Below are 21,846 nucleotides of genomic sequence, written 5' to 3'. Positions count from 1 at the left end.
AGGCCTTCCCTGTCCTCAGCGAGCACACCTAAGCAGTCCATGGACATGCTGCAGGCGTCCCCCACAGTTAACCACTGCCTGCCCCCAGCCCCAGCTCGCCTCCTCCCCTCTCAGACTAGTGCACTCCTAAGCCCATCAGGTGGCATGCTACCTCGCAGAAACTGCAGACTAAGATCATATCTCTGCAGTAAATCAGCCCAAACTACTCCACACGAAACCTACACTAGGCATTCACACCTCAGGTCGCGCACCAGCTCAATTCAGTTGGGCATCTTGCTGCTGCCCTCTGCCCAACAACGACCCCCTCAAACAGAAAGGCAATCTCTGTGATACCCCCACACATCAACTCCAATCTCACACAAAAGTGTTATGTGCAATCTAACACTCACTACCGAGACGCTGCTCCCAAACTTGCACCCAGCAGTAATGTACACCCACACACATCATGCAACACATCACCAGCTCACCTTCCATAGCAAACAGAAGGCAAGCCCTAAATCCGCCCTCAAAGTTTTAAGTCTCCCTATAAACTACCATCCTCACCAACACCAAACTCCCAGCAACTCCACACTTCCTCCCATCACTGGTAAGGAGCCAATCACCCAGCATTCACCCCAACCAACCCTCACCTAAACAGACACCTCCCCACCTACCTCTCAGACACAATGGACCACCCCTGATCGAGTCTGTCACCTTGCCCATTTACACGCAGCCCACCTTGACCTGCACCATGATCCACGCCCGGTCTCTTCCAAACCATGCACTCGATATCCATGACCTAATCACCAAATGCAATCACAGAGCAGGCTTCATGAGGCATCTGGCCCTGCCCTAGCCATACCCGCCGGATATATTATCCAACAGACTGACAGACCCACCAACAGGGGATGCAGAGTTGCTATGATTGCTAGAGAATCCACCCCCCCTTAGACAAGTTCACACATCCATTGATGGGAATACAGACCTTCCGTCACTCAAATGCTCACCATTCTACTCATCTATTGCACTCCTAGCACGTCTCCACACTTTGAGAAAACATTCTTCACATTCTCCAGGATAACAAAGCTTCCTCAAAAATAATCTTGTTAGGAGATCGCAACCTGGGTCTCCACGACCCTAATGACCTACCTTCTAAATCATTATCGGATGCCCTCAACAAACTAGGCTTCACTCAAAGCATCACTAATCCCACCCACAACAAAGGCTGCACACTGGACTGGATCGCAGACCACAACTGAAATCTCCACCAGCGCCAACAACAAATGCCATATCATAACACACCCTGCCATGGTCAGACCACCATATTATCCATTTCTCTATCACACAGCCCAAAAAGCCAATAGCACTACTTAACCCACTTCCTCTTGCTGTCACAAGGAGCTCACAGAAGCTCACCACAGACAATATCCTGCCCCTGATCAACACTCCCCGCCGTCAGGCTCCCTTTGCCTCCAACTCTAATTCGCTAGTGGAGATCATGAAGCAAACCAAAACACACAGGGTAGCAGGCATGGTGGGGGGCCAGAACCATGGTAGATTTCATATTGGCCCGTCTTGCACGTGCACCAGGAAAAGGCAGCCGCAACACACTAGCAGGAACACAGAAAAGATCCAAATGGGGGGGAAACTACAATCCCCAGCAGCCCTTGCACCTGGGTGACACTGCTCACGGAGCCAGCAAACTCCTCAGGCAATGCCGAGACTTACACGCATGCGCAGGCAACAAACGCTTGTTCGCGCTCCATCATCCGCACGGACACATTCAGCAGCAGCTCCCGGCAGGGACACATCGCAGGGCCATGCCCTTACCTGCAGCAGCCCTCGCAGGCTCCGCAAATAAATGCTGGGAATTGGAGCGCCCTTGTGAGGCCGGGGGGGGGGGAGGGGGAGAGGGAACCACTAACCCGCATGGCATTGTGTTGGTAGGCGCATACCCATTGCTGCGCATGTGCCAATGAGACTATAGTGCAGTAGCAAGCTACGTACATATGAAAGACGCGTACTAACTGCATCCTGCAGATGCCGCAGTTATCACACCGGTTCGACGGCATCTGAGACAGCTGTTCAGTAGAGACTGGATGCGGAATATGCACACCAAACTAAACTAAGTGCTTTCATTTAATGACACAAAAGCATGTGTTTAAACTATGTCTAGCCTGATATTCACAGAAAAGCATTGTGTTACATCACATGCAGGCATGTTTTCCATTATATAGGCAGCAGTCAGTGCTAGTCACAGGCAGTCACAGATCTGTGTTTTCATATTGGGCTGGCTAGTCACTGAATCTGCGTCAGTAGGCTATGGCGCTCAATTCTAGGCGCTGGTGGCAGGGGAATCTCAGTGGGCAGAAGTGTGAGTGCTCGGGGCAAACTCAGTGAAGGAAGCAACCGAGTGATACAGCCTCATCCAGATTGTGTGTATGTATATGTGTGAAGTGTGCTAGAGGACAAGCTGGCATACAATACAAGGAACTGACTGGCAGATCAAGCGAAAAGGAGCATGCTCCCCCCCACACATCGACCACCACCGACCCCCCCCCACAACACCCTCTACCAATCCATTACCTCTCCCTAACCCTCTTTCCGGTGACCCTACTACCCTCTACCTATCCAACCCATGGACCTTAAACCTGTTTCCCTCTCGGGGTTGCAGTGGCCTGTGTTTCTACTACTACGGGCACCAAGACACGCAAGTGGAGGAAGGAGTTTGTGCTGCCTCTGGGCTCGATCGCGTTTCGCTCTGACATTGTATACCTACACTTACTCTCTAAGGCAGTGAACACCATGGTTTACCTCAGACCTCTTAGAACCACGCACTTTGAAATGACAAGCCTAGTTAACTTGGCTAAAGGGTGCCACTATCTCTGCAAAACAGGAATTCACCAACATTCCAAACTATATAAATCAGCCAAAATCATTAAGTCCAACTCCTTCCACACCAAAATCAACAATGCCAAGTCAACGCAAAAGAAATTCACCATATATAGTGAAATTGAATCCCCTGCAGTACCCCTCCCCCCCACGACAACCATCCGTAAAGACAAGATTTGATGCTCAAGCATCCAAGATGCACTCCTAGGCAAAATTGACACCTTGAATAGGAAATTCCTCTCTCAACAAGTCGTCCCCATGACCACCAGCAATAGTTGCTCACCTCTCACCCCTACTTCCTCCACCATGCAGTTCTTCTTCAGAGACCTCTCCGAAACAGAAGTCTCAAACTGATTACAAGCCTAAAACCATCATTGCAAAGGCAACATATGCCCTGTATCCAAGACTGCCGGTCTCAAACGCCTCCTTCGCTCAAAGTATTCTTCCAGCCAGCCTCAAAGAAGCATGGGTACTACTCCTCCTGATCACTAGACCCAGCCATCACCTCAAACTACAAGCCGATCACCACTGTCACCTTCCTCATAGAAATCTTGGACTGAGCTAGCTACTTACAAGTTCAGCAGTTCTTGGAGGAAATCAAATCCTAGGGATGAGTCAATCTGGTTTCCGCCCCAGGCACAGTACAGAATCTGCCCTGCTGGACTTAAAATCAACTAGACGAGATTAGGGACGAAGGCAAGTCTGCCCTGCTCCTCCTCCTAGACCCATCTGCAGCATTTGGCCTGGTCAACAACCAGATCCTCTGCCACCACCTCACCACTCACGCTCATTTCTCACCCTCAGCCACTGCCTGGATAGCATCTTTTTTGAATGGAAGTGTCATGAGGGTTTTCTCAGAGCTCGCCAAGGCCTCCCCTATCACATGTGGTGTACCACAAGGATACTGCATCGCCCCTACGCTATACAATGTCTTCAGCATAGCATATACCAACTATGCCGACGACACTCAAATCTGTATCCCCCCTCGCAGACAACTACACGGATGACTAACAAACACGATCTACTCCACAATTCAGACGTAGGTGGCAGCCAATCATCTTTGTCTCAACATCGACAATACAGAAATCCTAATTGTTGGCCCACCGAGTGCCCTAAAGACCCCCAAGAATCAATACTCTGCCTTCCAAATCGACAATTGCTCAATTCCTGTCTCAAACACCAAAAAGACTCTAGGGGTCTACCTTGATGCATCACTCACCATGACTAGACAAGTAAGCGTCATTGCCTCCTCAGCAGCCTACGCTACCAAGGTCCTTAATGCGGCCAGACCCTGCCTCTCTAAAAAACTACCAAACATTGCCTGTGCAATAATTGGCTCTAAGATCGATTATTGCAATGTCTTATTCAATGGCACCTCATCCTGAAACATCCTCAAACTCCAAGTCATCCAGAATAACGCCCTCAGAGCAGCCCTGAACATCCCCAAAAGAGAGCACATCTCTAAAGCTAGAAGAGAAGCACACTGGCTCCCCATTCAGGAGCAGATGATTTTTAAAAACACTCCATTACCCACAAGTGCCTTTCCAACACAGCACCACCATACCTCGCCAATAGAATTGCCAAAGACCACTCTTTAAGATCCACTAGGACCCCTTATACCGATCGACTAATTGTCCCCAAAGTGAAAAGATGCAAAGCCGGAGGCTCCAGCTTCCTATAACTTGCTGACAAACTCTGAAACGACCTCCCACCTTCCTTGAGGGCAGAGAAATCCTATTGAATCTTCTGCAAAGCATTAAAAACTCATCTTTTCTCCTAAACCTGAATCCCGCCCCGCCTCTCACCAGGAATTCTCTTCTGACCCATCACCCAACAGCTTGATTTTCTATGTTAACTGCCATTTGGATTTGTACCTAGGTTACCTGTCTTTGTATGAAACTATGCCTGTATTACACTAGCTTGATTAGTAGTTTGTACCTGCAACAGCGCCTCAATTCCTACAGGATGTATGCGTGCTATACAAATGAATAAATAAAAATGCCAGTCAAACAAAACTTTGCCACTTGGCACACTGTTTCAGAATTAAGCAATATTAAAGATGCTGCAAAAGTCACACATGCTTCCCACAAGCCACACATCAACAATACCCACACAAAGGAAATCTACGCCAGCGGGCGGGCGTCTGTGCACCGGCATGCAGCTGTCTGGGCAACTTATTGAAAATGACAAGCACTGTGTCCTTTATACACAATAGACGCATTCTCACATGAGCTTACGATACTGCAATGATCTTAAGCATGTAACAGTCAAATCTTGAGTATCGATGGACCTGTGCGACTCTTTCCTTCATAGTAAAGCACTGGAATGATTTCACTCGTACCCACTGAAGGTGCGGTCATGTGTACGAGTTGTATATGCACTGTACCGTACACAGAGCAACTTCCCATACAAGGGCACCACAAGCACGTAGATAATGGACCACTTTAAAAAGTAAAAAAGCAACCAGGGATTTTGCAAAGGTTTGTTTAGTACATAAAGCTTCCGCTGTTCAAGCCCACATATGCACTGTCCCCTAGGGACAGGGGAGGGTCCAAGTGCTCTTCCAAACTAGCAATCACAATATATGTTAACATATAGCAGTTTTTTGCCTTTAAAATAAAAAGAATCTTTGTCTTCAAACTTTTTTGACCCCGAAACCCAAAAGGAAAATGTACCTGGGTTGGGGCTCCCTAAACACATGGACTCCAAAATGTATCGGTTGCAAACTGTTATAGTCTGCTGGTGTAGAATGGAGGTGTGGGTGACAAACACCAAACATCGCTTGCAATAACTCCAAGTAGATTAGAGGGCAAATATTTGTAGATCAGAATGTATTGCTACAGAGGACTTAAGTAGTGTTGGATATTTATTTCCTACAGTAACGTTTGACATGTAACAATATGTTTAAGTACAACAACTTTGAGATTACTATCAATGCAGTCACTTGCATGTTGGACAGTGGCATACTGGAGAACTAGGGTGAAGGGTGGGTCTGTCTTTCAGCAGCCAGCCTGTCACTATGGAGTTCAATTTTTGCAATAGCTAACCACAGGTTTTCTTCCAGCTTTGAGCGCTATTTAGTCTTTAGGGCTGCAAGTGCTGAGAATCCAATCTCGCATAAGGTACGAGGTGCTGAAAAGGTAACAGTACATTGACTGCACATTTGGATAAAGTTGGAAACTCTGCATTTTTCCAAAATCCACACAGACAATTTTTTGAATTGGCTCTCCAGTAAGTGGTCACTTTGAAGCTCCACTAGATCCTCCTGGAGGTGCATTGGAAGGCAAGCCCCTACGTCTGCTAGAAAAGGCTGAACCACTCAGTCATTGATGTTACAATTGTCCTCTGGAAAGTACTCTGAGACCGGCTCTGATAGTTTCCTATTAGTTCAGCAACACATGAAAGATCATACTCCTGTCTCCTCAAGAGCATCTGCTAATCATGGAAGCGCATCAGAATGCAGACATCAACTCTCCTCCTCCAAAGCTCCAGCTTCTTCTTGAATGCTGATATTTTTGTGTTCATAACCAATCATGTGATTTCTGTGCCTTGCAAGGCGAAGTTTAGAAAATTTAGCTTTTCAAAGATATTACCATAGTAAGCTAACAGTACAAGCCGGTTGTGAATCACACACATGCTCTTCTTTTGTCCGGTCTAAACCAAGGAGAAAGTGTCTCACTTTGTTCCAGAGTTCCTAAACGCGATTTAAAACCTTTCCCCTGGAAAGCCACCCAACTTCCATGTGAAACAAAGCATGTTCAGCTCCCATTTCTGCACATAATGTGGCAAACATACAGGCTCTTGTGGGTTGCATCTTAATAAAATGTACACTCTTTACAAAAGAATCCAGCACCTCCGAGAGTCCATTCCCCATATTGCACAGAGGCAAAGCTTCCTGGTGTATCACGCAGTGTGTACACAATATATGTGGAGCTACTGCCAACACTTGCTTTTAACCCAGCTCTAGCACCACACATTGAAGGAGCACTATCCTTGCAAATACCAACGCACACCTCCCACTTTATGCAGCGGGAATTTAGGAAGTAGTTAATGTCAAAGAATACAGATGCAGTTGCACTGTACTGAACTGGTTTACAAAATAAGAAATCATCCAGTATTTATTTTCCATGGCAGTACCTCACATAAGCAATCTTTTTTTGCTAAATCGGCATGTTTTGATTCCAAATGCCACCTTAATTGTGTTGGCTTCAGGCTTGCTAATGTAGCACCACAAACCACACACAGCAGCTTAACTTTTCCAGCAACTGCGATCCATGTGAACCCAAACTCCAAATGAGAGACAACATATTTCCGTGTTTTTGCATTTCTTTTGTCTGTTTCCACCTCTCCTGCTTTTCGTTTGAGATTTCTACCATCTTTGGGCACTAGGAAACGATCCGGTTCTATGTAATATTTCTTCATTTTAAAGCCTGAACACAAACTGATTTTTTTCATCGGTTTTTTGTATTGGCTTTAAAATGCAGAAATATCACATACTGCCCCCACCCGCTCATTCACTCGTTAATTGGGGGTGGGCAGGGATTTAAACCCTCTCGAACCTCTATTTCCCCACCCACCAACCCCATCATCCTGCATCAACACAAGCAACATCCCCACACATACCCACATACACTCACACACACATACAGTCCGAAACACAACTCTGCCTCCTGCGATGACTCCGCTGAAGCTCACAGCGCCCGTGAGCCCTGCGCGCATTCGTGTGCGGCAGGGGTTTGACAAGTATGATGGGTCGATTTAGAAAGACGGCTCTGTGTGGTCACAGAGTGGTCTTTCTAATTTTCCCCATCGGTACAGTGAAAAAGATCTTTTCACTTAGTACCAACGATACAGCTAAAAATGGAGCCTGAATCTGTCAAAACATTGCAAACACCCCACTTTAATGTAAGTCACGTTAGTTTTTAAAAACCATTTCAAGTTTTCAAAAATACCTCAAAAGATTTGGCAAACACCACATGTAAAGATTTAAAATGAACCATGTGAAAAGGCTGGGAAAAAATAAAATAAAAACAAATTAATTAAAAAAAACTATAAAAATTGGTCAGAAATACTGGCTGGATTAAATAAAATACCACATTGACACAAGTCTCAGAAGACTCCCTATTCAGATCGTGAAGTTCTAGCTCAAATTCTTTTTTATGTGTGGTCCTGGACTAGGCCACCAATGTGGCGAAAAACAAACCTGAATGCACATTGCACAGGGCTGATATAAACCATCAGCACTTCTACTCAACCAATGGTACATAGGGAAAGGAGATCCTTACCTCCTTGCTTGACTGGGTCAAGTGCTTCACTGGACACAGGTGGTTAGGTTGACACACTGACGCTTGGAGCGATGTTGCTGCAATGAAAACAAGTTAGTCAAGGATATATGTGAAACATACAAAGGTCTACCTGAGACTTCAAAATTAAGATTAGATGAGACGAGCAGGGGTTAAAACCAGCTCTTGGGGGTTAGGCATCAGCTAGTAAGCAGGACCGAACGCTGGGAAACCAGAAGAAAGTACACAGTGCACTGTAAATGTAACTCCCACACGAGACGTGAACTTTCAGTCCCGCCCCAAACTGGACACGAGAAAGGAATAGCCTCAAAAATAGGTTGGAAATCCCCGATTGTGACTCCTAACTATAGCTTCAAAATTGCCCCACCATCACCCAAAGCAAAATACAGTCATTTTAAAAAAAAGGCATTCTTACCTTCGGTAAGTCCTACTACAGAATAAGGATTTTTATAGTGCCAAAGCTGCTGGGGACTTTGCTGTCCTAGATGGGATAATAGAGCCAATTTGTGCTCCTGCAATTGAAAAAAACAAAAAAAATATTAGACGTTGCAGATTGACCGTACCAATATTTGCACACTACACTCTGCCAGACAGCGCACATCCTCCCCCGCACACAAAAGGGACCTAGGGTGCAGGGTCCTACCAGGAAATCTCCAAAGTTCCCTATAGGCCAGTCCACCCCAGCTGACAGAGAGCAATCAGAGCACATACCTGAAACCGTGCCTCATACTCAGTCACAGAGACAAGCGAGAGAAAGAGCATCGGCACGTTATATTTTACCCTTTATAGTCCCTGCCTAGAATAGTTGAGAAGTCCAGCCTGCTGGCATTCCAATCATTCATCTACATGTCTTATATAGATTGCGACATGGTAGTGCTTAACCCTTCGAGCTAACTTTCAGAGACATCAAGTAATAGCCATTTAGCTTTAACTGCAGTTCGGTGACAGCACTGAAGTAGCAGCAAACTGCTGCGGCTGCCATGCCAGACACGAGGGCCCCTAGCTTCTCTGCAACATATGGTGCCCCAAGCAGGAAGATAGACATGAATTCCACTTTAAATCACTTCTATGGCGGTGGTGCACCCAAAGTACTGTTGGTAATGGAGTGATTTTAGTACATCAAGGGATGCATTGACTCGCTCTAAAGTAGATGGCTACCGGGTTAGCAGAGCAGGTTGACAGACCGTTGCTGAGACTTTATATATGAAAAATATAATGATGTGTATTGATACATTGTTGTTGTTTCTTTAACCAAAACAATAAAACAAAATATATGCAAAACATGTTAATAGAATGATTTTTTGCAATTACTTCTAAAAAAGGAAGTGCTATAAAATGTGTTGGCCAAGGGATGGGGCATTTCTGCCTCTGTAGTGAAAACCAAAAGTTGGTATCCATGAACCCAGTTTAATTTCCCAATAACTGCTGTCAGCACAACGGAAGCATTTATTTGTGATTAACTAGTTTGATAAACTTAACATCTTCATAAATATAACCTGTGATAAAACAAAAAGCAAGGGGCACACAAATTACTGTATTGGTGTAGTGCTTGACAAAAAAACCAAAAAACTACTGAATGCAAGTTTAAGCAGCGTTTTTGAGTTTGGAACTTTTTTTCCTATGAACATGTAAAATGCACATTTGAACAACAATAATGTGTCCGTTCTGTAGAATGCCTGCTTTCAATGGTGATCGCACACCCACCCCTCCACAGTGATGTTCATGGCCCATCGATTCCTGTGGTGTCCCTTTCAGGACAGAAGAAAACAAAACGGGATGAGCAAACAGAGCCAGGAAATGAGCAAGTGACGCTGGGGAAAGGAGCACCGCGAAGATTAGGTCACTGAGCCTAGGGAAGCTGTGGGGCTTGGTAAAGCCTGATCATGGCTGAGGCAGGCCAGGTCCCGATATCCGGACTGACATCTGATGCCGGATCTCAGACACAGCCAGAGCTGGCCAAAACTGTCCCATGGACCAGAGGGGTAACGAGGCAGGGGGGCCAGTGTTGCACGATATCCGCCCCTGCTCACCTCCTCTCCCCCAAACCTCCCAAGGTGGGGGCCCACAGGGAGTGGGGTGCAGGGGGACCATCACTGCAGTGATCCAGCCCCCCCTGCTCGCCTCCTCTTCTCCTTCGTGGGTCCACAGGGGGAAGAAGGTAGCAGAGGGACCGGAAAAAGCCTGAAACACGTGCTTTCCGGCACCCCCTCCAACTGTGGTGTGGGTGGCTGAACCGAGAAACGGCATCCCTTACCAGGAAAGAAGACATTGGCAGCACAGCAGGAAGCAACAACACAGCGTGGACACACATCCAGGCTGCGTTTATGTCCTGTTTTGTGGCCATGCCCTCATCATGTCGCACTGAGTATGTGCATGGGGGGCCAGTGGCTTGCCATGCACAGTTAAGTGAGGCAAAAAAAATATTTTCTCTTCTCTCGCCGTTCTGGACCACTGCCTGCAGTATGGCAATTTGTAAGGTGAAATACTCAATTGTTATCTGCTGACAAGACTACATAGGAGTCTGCATGTTCACTGTATACCATAGCTCTCAACTCACACGCTTTTGGCGGGTGTCACCCGCCTTGCAGACAGCTGACACACCCGCCAAGCCTCCAGCATGCCCATTCGTTTTAATGGATCTCTCACCCGCCAAAAATAAAATCTGGTGTTTTCACCCACCTGTATGACACAAATGGTGGAGAGCTATGGTATACTAGCACAGTATACATGAACATGCAGGCACCTAGTCATTGAGACATTGCAAGGAAAGGAAGGAACTGTCCTATACAGTCAGACAGACAGCGGAAGAAGTGCCTGGGGGGGGGGGGAGAAATCAAGAGACATTTTGTGGTACAGACTCTGGCCGGTACAGCTCAATGCACTGCCTGGCAGCACTGGGTGGTAAAGTTAGGCACATCTCCCTGCAAGAAATTAGAACCCCTCACCTGGTAAAGGCAGTAAAGTTAAAGAAATCATTCCAAGGGCCTTAGAGCCATGGGCTGCCGCTGCACTCGTCCCTGCTCTGGTGGCAACACATATATCACCCCCAGTGCAAGAGGGCTCAGCAGCCCCATAGGCATCGAAGCTCACGTGAGCCTGTGCAGCAGTGCAGAAAAAGCCAAGAAGACACAGAGAGATCTGCTGCAATCAAAATAGGAAAAATAAACCCACCGCCACCTAAATATACCTGGCACTTCAAAACACTTCCGAGATATATAAGCGCCTTATAAATACAGAATACAAAATAAATACCTGTCAGTACACGGCATAGAATTCTCATTCCTCCGTAATTCTCTTCCTAAGCACGTAGACGTCCCTCGGTCACGTCATGACGTCGTAAAGGCATTTTAGAAAGTATCGGCAAACTTTTAAACAATCACACAATGCTATGGGGTCTCATAGGGACTTTAAACGTGTATTTGATAATGAAAGTAATGTATGGCCTCCCTTTAAGAACTGCACTTGTGCTGATTCCAGGCAGCATCAGGTGAGTGAGTGCATGCCATCCTGTAGTGCATTTTAAATGCATTTCTTTTAGCATCCATTCCTTTTGCAACCTCTGGAAATACACGTTGAAGCTGTAATTAGTTCTCTTCAACTTATCACATGTTGAAATTAAACATTGTAAGTACCTGACTTTCTAAACATCTGGATTTGAAATTACACGGGCAGCCTGTTGTTTTTGGTAGCTGCTCCGAAGCTCATTTACGGTACAGTTCAGGCTCTGGAATGCTCGCAGACGCAGTAACTACTGTGCAGCCATTACACAGACCACGGTCTGGTGTAAGTGATTACATACAAAATAATACCTGGCTAAGACGTGTGTGTCTCTAGTTCCAGTGCCTGCTCTGAAAGTATTGATTCCCCTGAGCTAATGGCTACAGATCCGGTACACTCTCTCAGTCTAATGACCCCTCTGTGGTTTTAACTGCAGGCACAGTGTCTGTTCTAAGTCTAATGGCTGCAGACCAGTGCTTTAAGTGGGGTAAGAAATTGAGGGGGGTGGGCTCATTTGGGGTCGTGGGTAAGAAATTGAGGGGGGGTGGGCTCATTTGGGGTCGTGGCGTGCATGATGGGCGTGGCCTAAAGAAATGCATGTAAAAATGAACATGGGTGGTCTCATCTACATAACTAAACGCATACTGCAACACTGCTGGCACAACCAAAACGTGTGATCCTGGGAAAATCATTTAATTGCACTCTTGAGGGTAAGGCTTTTTAAAAAGAGCGAAAGTTGACTGCTTTTAATATAAAATACAAGCAGTCCTTGCATTCAGGGAGGTGGGGCCTACAAACAACTTTTTTACTCCGGGGGCTCGACATAAAAGATTTTGTATACCACTGCCCTTGCCCAGTGCGGTCAGGGCATGGTTGCAGAGCCCAGCGCCTACATGTGGGTGTGCTGCCGACAGGGTAAAGTGACAGGTGGAAGATGTTGGCTACGAAAATGCACTATCGGGGGCCTGTCATATCCCCCCACCCCAACAAGCTAACAGAAAAGTTTACAAATGGTTCTGTTTTTAAATGCACTGGGTGTGCTCTGGAGTGAAGGGCGCAATGCCTGCTCGCAAGGGGCGTTGTGTAAGAAATAAGAGACGGTTATGGAATTCTATGACAAAGCAAGCATGATAAGTGTTATTATGTGTCTAGAATGGCATTTAGGGCAGCCAGTCAAGCCATTTCTTACTGCGGCATTTCTTTTTTTCACTGGGTATCAAGGGTAAAGCAAACATCATAAGCATAATTGCACTTCTAGAGCCGCTTACATTGTGCAGCCAGTTTGGACATGTTTTCTTGTTGTGACAAGACAGTTTTAAAGGCAAAGCCAACAGGAGTGTGTGGCAGAGCCATGGTGGGCATGTTTTCTTATAGTATCTTTACTGGCGTTATGTTAAATTGGTTTGTACCTCACTGCTACCACCCAGGGACAGTCTCCAAGTCCTCACGTGGCTCTGCAATAAAGTGGGGTAGGGGTTAGTGTGGGAAAAGGGTGAGAGGATAGGTTCAGAACCAGGAGAAACTGGCATTTGTGATGGTTTGCCATGTGGTCACTTGTGAGCGGCCTCGGTTGTGTGGTTTTTTTTGTGTCAGTGTTGTGTGGATATGATAGGTTGGTCCTGTGCACTGGTTAGATAGTGTCCGTAAGGGATTCAGGTGGTCATAGCTGTAAGGTAGTCCGGCATCTTGGTGTGTTGTTGCATTTTAGATGGTATTGGGCTATGTGGGTGGTTCACTCTGGATGTCGGCATAGTAATGGTTCTCTGTATGTTTATGAGTGGCTAGTCCAAGATCTGGTGTATGTTTATGTAGGAGTAGCAGGAAGCTAAGAGGGTTAGTAAAGTGGGTCAGTTTGTTCTGGTCTCTCTCTGGGGCAGCCCTTTGGATGCCGCTTGATGGTATCTAGCCAGGTTCTTGCTTGCGGTTCTTTTGCTCCTCTTGTCTCCTCTCTAGTTGTTTGTCTGCGGTTTTGTTGTTTCTGGTTGTCATTGTCTGCTGAATAGCCAGGCTTTGAGCAGTTTTCTGAAGGTGATGTGGTCTTCTGTGGTTCTAATTGCTTTAGGCATGTTGTTCCAGGTGGCAGCAATTAGACGTGAGGATGCTGTTCCACCGAATTTCCTTTTTTCGTGGTGCTTTACCTCTATTTGTAGGTCGTTGCTGGATCTTAGTTCCCTTCCTGGGTTATACCGGCTAATCTTGTCTTGGAGGAATTCCGCTCCTTGTCTGTGCAAGGCTTTGTGGGCGATGCAGGGTGCTTTAAATTTGATGCACTTTTTTTGCTAGTAACCAGTGTAGGGTTTTCAGTGCTGGAGTGATGTGCTCTCTTCTATTTAGTGTTATTAGGATCCTGGCTGCTGTAGTTTACACCCTTTGGGGTTTCTTGGTGAGTCTTTCTGGCATTCCTAGGTAGAGGCTGTTTGCGTAGGTAATTCTTATCAGGGATATGATTGTGAGGGTTCTGTGGGAGAAAGAGAGGTAGTGAGTAATCCTCTGAGTAGTTGTAGGAGGAAGAAGCATTTTTTTGGCAATTGCGTTGACTTGTGGTTCCTGTGATAGTCCATTGTCCATGAGAATTCCTAGGTTGTTTACTACATTGGTAGTCTCTGGTTGCGTTCCCATGCCGATTGGCCAGGCCAATTGTGGGTTCCCTCTGTCGAACCCTGTGGGTGAGAGCATGATTTCAGTTTTTGCTCGGTTCAGTTTGAGGTGTTTCATTGTCATCCGGTTGTATATGTCTGTGAGGCAGTTGTTCAGAGTTTTTATTTTGTTCCTGTGTTCTGTTGTTTTCACAATCAGTTGTCCTCTGTGTAGTTGTAGGCGGTAAGTCCATGGGATCGAATGATTTTTATCAGTGGGCACATGGAGATGTTGAAAAGTAGAGGGGAGAGTCTGGAACACTGTGGGACTCTGCAGGATATATTTTTGGTGTTTGAGGTGAACGGTTGTAGGTAGGTTCTTTCGGTTCGGTTTGTTAGGAATAAGGTAAGCCGTTTTAGGGCAGATTCCTGCATACCACATTACATCAATCTTTTTACTAGTGTTGCGTGGCTGATTGTTTCAAAAGCAGCTGAAATGTCCAATAGAAGGAGGGCCAATTGGCTGTCATCTGCGTTTATTTTCAGGTTGTCCCATTGTCACAGGTTTCCCCTATCTCACCTGTTTTTACTGCTTGAAGGATTCCGTCGCAGAAGTTTTCTTCCTTATGGTTCGGGTCTTGTACAAGCCCGCTCGGCCGTCTTCGGCTTCCAGCGTTCGTTCACTTTTTGTCTGGGATCGATATTGAACTCCAGGAAATCCAGGAATGGGTAAGGAAGGAAGCACACAGTGGCGGTGCACGGATTCCCGGAGAAGGGAAGTTAGAAGGGGAGAGGATAGAATGGAGCAGGGTTCCGGGAACTAGGAAATAGCAAAGTTCCGAAAGGGCGAACTTCGGAGCACGCGTCTAACCACAGCTAACAGTAGCGTTGAGACGCCCGGAAGCACGGGGGTGTGGCTAATTTATCGTGTGTGTGTGGCAATGAATGTGAAGACTGGTAGGCAGCGCTCAGTGTAGCGGCCATGTTGGTAGAACAACAGAGTGTAAGCTCCGACGTGACAAGGACCAGGAGGCCCAGAAGGGGCGTGTTCGATGGTTCATGACAGCATGCCTCCTCCAAAACCCCGTCCCGCCAGGTTTGCCCAGGTTTATGTGGTTGAACCTTCGGAGTAATCTAGAGGTATTTAAATTGGAGGTGGGTTCCCACGTGCGTTCAATGGGGGGATATCCCTTCCATTCCACCAAGTACTGTAGCTGACCACCTTTATATCTGGAGTCACATATCCGGGAGACTTTGTATTCCAGTTGGTCATGGACCAGGACAGGACTAGGTCTCAGGTTAGTCCAAGAAGTCTGGATGTATGGTTTTATTAGAGATGTATGGAATACTGGGTGGATCTTTTTCCAGGAATCTGGCAATTTGATGCGGAAGGCCACTGGGTTTATGATTTCTTTTATAGGAAAAGGTCGATAATATCGGGGAGCCAGTTTATTTGGTCGTAGATGTCGAGGCAGCAGTTTAGAGGATAACCATACCTTATCGCCTACTACGTAGGAGGGTCTGGGTCTTCTCTTTGAATCTGCATAGAGTTTGGTCTGATTCCAGGCTCTTTCTAGCTGTTCTTTGGCTTCCTTTTGTACATTGATGAGTGTTTCAATCCAGGAATCGACTGTAGGAACCGGTGTAGGATGGGGGAGAACCGATGGAAGAACCGAAGGATGAAACCCCTGGCTACAGAAGAAGGGACTGGTTTTTACAGCCGAGTGATCCGAGTTATTATAGGCGAATTCAGCCACAGGAATCAAAAGAGATCAATCATCCTGGACCTTGGTGGCAAAATACTGAAGATTTTGTTCTAAGGTTTGATTCACACGTTCAGTAGCTCCGTTGGTTTGGGGATGGTAACCTGAAGAGAGAGCGCGTTGAATTCCTAATATTCGACAAAGATGTTTCCAAAACTGAGAGATGTACTGAGGTCCTCTGTCCGATATTATCTTCGAAGGAAGACCATGAAGCCGGAATATGTGTTCATGGAAAATTCCAGCAAGTTCGGATGAGGATGGTAGTTTATACAGAGGTGTGAAATGAGCCAAATGAGTGAACAAGTCAATGGTGACCATGATAGTCGTGTATCCCCTGGAAGGCGGTAATTCCACAATGAAGTCTGTAGCGATGAACAACCAGGGCCTTGTTGGTAGCGTAGGCTGTAGCAGGAGACCCGCCGGTCTCTTGTTATCATGTTTGTTCTGACTACAGACAGAACAGGATTGGCATACAGCTTTACATCAGTCTTCATTTAAGGCCTCCAGAATTGCCTTTGTACAAGACGGAGGGTATTGGTAATGCCACAATGTCCTGAGTGAAGAGTATCGTGGCAAAGGTTTATTATCCTTTGTTGTGGTTTTTGTGTGGGAATGGCTAAGGCATTCTCTTTGAACAGATATCCGTCCTTGGTTTTGAGATCCCATTGATTCTTCCTCGAAATGTTCTTCCAGAGTTCAGAAGACTGAGTTTGCGAGCGAATCTCTTCCAGGAGACTGATTGCGAGAGCTACAAATATCTTGTGGGGAAACATCTTCGGGAATATCAAGTCTTCATGGGGTTCGTAATCGGGACGTCCAGGAAGGTGGTGAATCTGGAACGGTATTGGGCAAAGAAGAAGGCCCAACAGGCTTGACGACTATTTCTGCACTCCAAGGCCTGTAATACTTGAAGATTTTGGTGGTCCGTGCGAACCTGGACAGGATGTTTTGCTCCTAAGAGTAAATGACGCCACTCTGTAAAGGCTTGGCGGATGGCTAGCAGTTCCTTCTCTAAGACAGAATAATGGGTTTCACTGGGAGTCAATGTCTGTGAAAGATAAGCAATTGGATGTTCCAGTTTGTCATCAAATTCTTGTTTTAGAACTGCTCCACTGGCGTAGTTAGAGGCGTCTGTTTCCACTAAAAAGGGTCTGTTGAAATCAGGTTGAGCCAGGATGGGGGCTTGAGTGAACTCAGATCTTAAACGTTGGAAGGCTTCCTCCTGAGCTGTTGTCCAATGAAAGGGAGTATCTTTTTTCAATAAGGTAATGATCGGTTGGACTATCTCAGAAAAGAAAGTTATACATTTCCTATAGAAATTGGCTAAGCCCAGGAAAGACTGGATCTGTTTCACGGAGGACGGACTTGGCCAGGATAGTATAGCCTTTACCTTGGATTGATCCATTCCAATACCTTCTGGGCTAAGGACAAATCCTAAGTAGTGAACAGTAGGGACATGAAAGAGGCACTTCTCTGGCTTTGCCAGGAGCTTGTGTTCACGTAGCCTTTGGAACACTGCCTTAACATGTTCCTCATGCTTGATCGGGTCCTTCGGGAATATTAAGATATCATCCAGGTATACGATGACAAAACTGAATAACATATCTGAAAACACCCGATCCCTGAAACGTTGGAAGACCGCCGGGGCATTAGCAAGGCCGAAGGGCATGACCAAGTATTCGTAATGACCAAAGGGTGTCCTGAAGGCTGTCTTCCATTCGTCACCTTCTCTGATTCGGATCAGATGGTAGGCACTTCTGAGATCCAGTTTGGTAAATATTACGGCTCCCCTTACTGCTTCCAGGATATCTGAGATCAGGGGCAACGGATAGCGATCCTTTAGGGTGCACTGATTTAGGCCTCGATAGTGAAGGCAAGGTATGAGCTCATTGGTGTCTTTCTTGAGAACAAAAAACAGTGATGCTCCTGCTGGAGATTTGGATGGTCGTATGGTGCCATTTTCAAGGTTAGTATCTAGGTATTCACGGAGGGCCTTTTTCTCGGGTTCTGATAAAATGAACATCCTCCCAAAGGGAATCACAGCTGAAGGTTCGGTTTCAATAGCACAGTCTTCTGGTCTATGAGGAGGTAAGGCTTGAACAATAGCAGAAGAAAACACATCAGAGTATTCCTGATAAACTTTAGGAACCTGGATGATGTTTGACACCGAGAGTGGAGCTAGGTGGTTTGTTGAAGGGTCTCCCGCTGGTGTCGGAGCGGGGTCCAAGGATAGGCAGTGAGAGATACAATGTTCGGAACCCAGGAACAAGGACCCTGCTGCCCAATTGATATATGGATTGTGTTTTTGTAGCCAGGGCATTCCCAAAGCTAATGGGTAATGGGCAGATTTTATAATGTCAAACCTTATCTTTTCTCGATGATGGTTTATTGCTAGCTCGATTTCCTTAGTCTGGAGGGTTATTGGTCCTGAAGAAAGGGGTCTCCCATCAATTGCTTCTACAGGTTGCATGACATTCCGGGATTCGTAGGGAATATGGTGTTAAAGGACCCATTCTCGGTCTATGAATATTCCCATGGCCCCACAGTCCACTAGTGCCAGAATGGGGTAGGTGTTCTTCTTGGATGGCGATAGAAAGGCCTGTAAAATTACTAGATTGTTCTGTCCAGGAGAGTTCAAGGATGCTATAGATGTGGAGCCGACATCTCTCTCCCGAAACTATGCTCCATCTAGGATCGGGAGCTGGCGTTTCCCGAACGCCGTGGAGGAGCTATTGGACACTCTCTCACTAAATGTTTGTCCGATGCGCAATACATGCATAAGCCAATATCGATCCTTCGTAGTCTTTCTTGGGGGGATATTGGTCCACGAAAGGCCCCTAGTTGCATGGGTTCAGCCTGGTTAGTAGGGGTAGAATTGCCTTCGGATCTTGTAGGGTTCTCTGTGGTATTCTGCTGGAAGGGTAACTTGGTTTTCTTTTTCTCTGCCTTTCTTTCTTGAATGCGAAAGTCAATTTGTAGAGCAAGATCCATAAGGGCCTGGTATGAACTTGGTCGTGCCACCCTGGCCAGTTCATCCTTGATGTTTTCATTCAAGCCTCTTCGAAAGAGAGTGAAGTAAGCTTCAGAAGACCAGTCTGCTTCTTTAGCCAATTGTTTAAATCGTGTTACATATGTAAGCATATCTTGGGAACCCTGCTGGAAATCGAGAAGGCTTTCTTGAGCACTATAGACCTGATCTGGGCGGTCACACATGGTCTTGAGAGCTCGAATGAACCCATCATGATCATCCAGGAGGGCATCTCCAGCATTGACTAATGGTGTGGCCCAGGTTAATGCATTTCCACTAAGGTGTGAAATAATAAAGCCCACTTTAGCTCTCGGGGTGGAGAAGTAGTAGGGCTTAAAAGTAAAGTGGACCAAACAGGAATCTAGGAATCCACAAAGGTCCTTTGCCGACCCGCCGTATTTGTCCACAATACCACCTAGTAAGACACTCTCTTTCGTAGTAGAATCATGGGATAAAACCAATTGCTTTAGCGCGGCATTCTCTGCCTTCAGGTTTTGCACTTCGGTTGTTAGTTCCTGCATGCCACGCATAAAATCCTGGACGGCCGCCTACATGCCTGTATCGACTTCGGTCAGGTGGCGTCTAAATCTGTCACAGGTTTCCCCCTTTCTCACCTGTTTTCGCTGCTTGAAGGATTCCGTCGCAGAAGTTTTCTTCCTTATGGTTCGGGTCTTGTACAAGCCTGCTCGGCCGTCTTCGGCTGCCAGCGTTCGTTCACTTTTTGTCCGGGATTGATATTGAACTCCAGGAAATCCAGGAATGGGTAAGGAAGGAAGCACACGGAGGCGGTGTACGGATTCCTGGAGAAGAAAAGGTAGAAGGGGAGAGGATAGAATGGAGCAGGGTTCCGGGAACTAGGAAATAGCAAAGTTCCGAAAGGGCAAACTTCGGAGCACACGTCTAACCACAGCTAACAGTAGCGTTGAGATGCGCGGAAGCACGGGGTGTGGCTAATTTATCGTGTGTGTGGCAATGAACGTGAAGACTGGTAGGCAGTGCTCAGTGTAGCGGCCATGTTGGCAGAACAACAGAGTGTAAGCCCCGACGTGACAAGGACCACAAGGCCCAGAAGGGGCGTGTTCAATGGTTCATGACACCCATATCATTAGAAGTGCTGATTCTGTTCCTCTCATTGGTCTGAAGCCAACTTGTGATTGGTAGAGTATTCCGTTTGTTTCGACGTTATTAAGATGGATTTTGTAGATGTGGTTCTCCAGCATCTTCGCTGGGTAGGGAAGGTTGAATATCGGTCTGTAGTTGCTTGGGTCTTCTGCTCTTTCAGACCTTTTTTTTATCAGTGGTTTGATGTATGCTGATTTGAAGGAGGACAGTACTATTCCTCTTTTGAGTGAAAGATTCATTAGATTCTGGAAGCTGGGGTTCTGTGGTTGAGGATTCCTTTGAAGATGTCTGGAGGGCAGGGTCTCCTTTGAGATCCTGCAAGGTTGGTGTCCTTGATCAGTGTGGCAAAGGTTTCCTCTGTGATTGGTTCTAGGCAGATGAGTTTTGCTGTAATCTGTGTTTCGTCTGGTGTCTATGGTCCAGCGGTTGAATTTGCCCAGGCTAGGTTGATGGTCTCCTGTGTTGTCTATTTTTACTCTCAGGTAGTTGGTGATTTTGGCACATAGTGTTTGTGTAGGGGTGATGGAATTTTTTCAGGAAGAAGTTTTTTTTATCTATGATTTTGAAGAGTCCTTTCTGTGGATTGTTTGCCAATTCTATTCTTTTGGCGTAGTCGTTTTTTTGCTTTGAGGACTGTTGCTTTGTACAATTTGAGTTGTCTTTGGTATTTTATTTTGTCTTGTCTGGTGTATTGTTCTCCATTTTGTTTCCATTTTGTGGTCATTTATTGGGAGATTTTTCATTTCTTCTGTGAACCGTTTTGCTTTGAATGTTTTAGCTGGTGCTAATTGGTCAAGGGCCTTGAAAATCCCATTGTAGAGTGTGTCTTCTGTTGTATCTATGTTTGTATTGGTGGGATCTCTATCACTTGCAATGGTTGCATCTAGAAGGTTTGTTAGGGCCTCTAGGCCCAAGTTCATTTTGCTGGTGTGGAGTATTTCCTTCCCGGCCAGTAGGTGGTTTTGGGGTGTGATGTAGAATGGGATCCAGTAGTGGTCAGTCCACACCATTGGTGTAGGTGGTGCCGATCCGCATAGTTCTTCCCTGCAGAAAATTGCATGCAGGGTGTGTCTGCCATTGTTGGTGGATCCATTTACTATTTGCTTGAACTGCAAGTGAGTTTGCTGTGTACACATTTTCTTTTTCAAACCATATGTTGAAATCTCTGAGTATGACTAGGTTGTCGTGGTGGATTGATAGCATAGCGGCCTCGTCCGCTAGTTTTGCTGCAAAGTTGGGGGTTGTAAGAAGGTAGTCTGTAGATCAGGAGGAATTCTATGTTGGATTGGTTGTTGAGTTCTATCTTAATTAAGAGGGATTCATAGTCTTCCGCGTTGGTTGTGATGATTACAGATGCTCAGGCTTTTTTTGTGTGTATAATTGTGATTCCGCCTCCTCTTCGGTTTTCTCTGTTGGCGTGTATTAATTTATAATTGTCGGGTATTGCTTCATTCACAATGTCTTTATAGTTGTCTAACAGCCATGTTTCTGTAAGGAAGAGCACGTCTGTGCCTCCTTCACTTAGGAGATCATTGATTTCTGTTGAGTGTTTTTCCATGGATCTAACGTTGAGGAGGCTGCAGTGTAGTTTGCTTGATTTTCCTTTTGTGCTGTAAGTATTGTTTGTTCTGACTGGTGTGTTGTTGGTTGGGTTTCTGTTCCAGGTGGGTTTTCCCCGGTTGAGT

The 21,846-nt window shown here is 46.1% G+C and overlaps 2 protein-coding genes across 4 annotated transcripts in view; one reads left to right on the top strand and one right to left on the bottom strand.

Annotated features, from left to right (window-relative positions):
- The window catches only part of ANAPC16 (anaphase promoting complex subunit 16), a 368,706-nt gene extending 357,178 nt beyond the window's left edge, over window positions 1–11,528 (bottom strand). For 2 of the 3 annotated variants that reach the window (XM_069610517.1, XM_069610518.1), the window contains exons 1-3: window positions 11,427–11,528; window positions 8,590–8,686; window positions 8,157–8,233 (exon numbers count right to left, since the gene is read on the bottom strand). The gene's annotated coding sequence lies outside the window, so the exon portion shown is untranslated. The other variant, XM_069610519.1, reaches the window with a different exon arrangement.
- A 63-nt stretch (window positions 11,529–11,591) lies between these two features.
- Window positions 11,592–21,846, top strand: part of ASCC1 (activating signal cointegrator 1 complex subunit 1) — an 857,123-nt gene continuing 846,868 nt past the window's right edge. The window contains exon 1 of the mRNA XM_069610516.1: window positions 11,592–11,661. The gene's annotated coding sequence lies outside the window, so the exon portion shown is untranslated. The remainder of the gene's footprint in view (window positions 11,662–21,846) is intronic.

Source organism: Ambystoma mexicanum, chromosome 8 (assembly GCF_040938575.1).
Source record: "Ambystoma mexicanum isolate Mex_15411 chromosome 8, UKY_AmexF1_1, whole genome shotgun sequence".
Classification (NCBI taxonomy): Eukaryota; Metazoa; Chordata; class Amphibia; order Caudata; family Ambystomatidae; genus Ambystoma; species Ambystoma mexicanum.
This window is presented reverse-complemented; position numbering and strand designations above follow the sequence as displayed.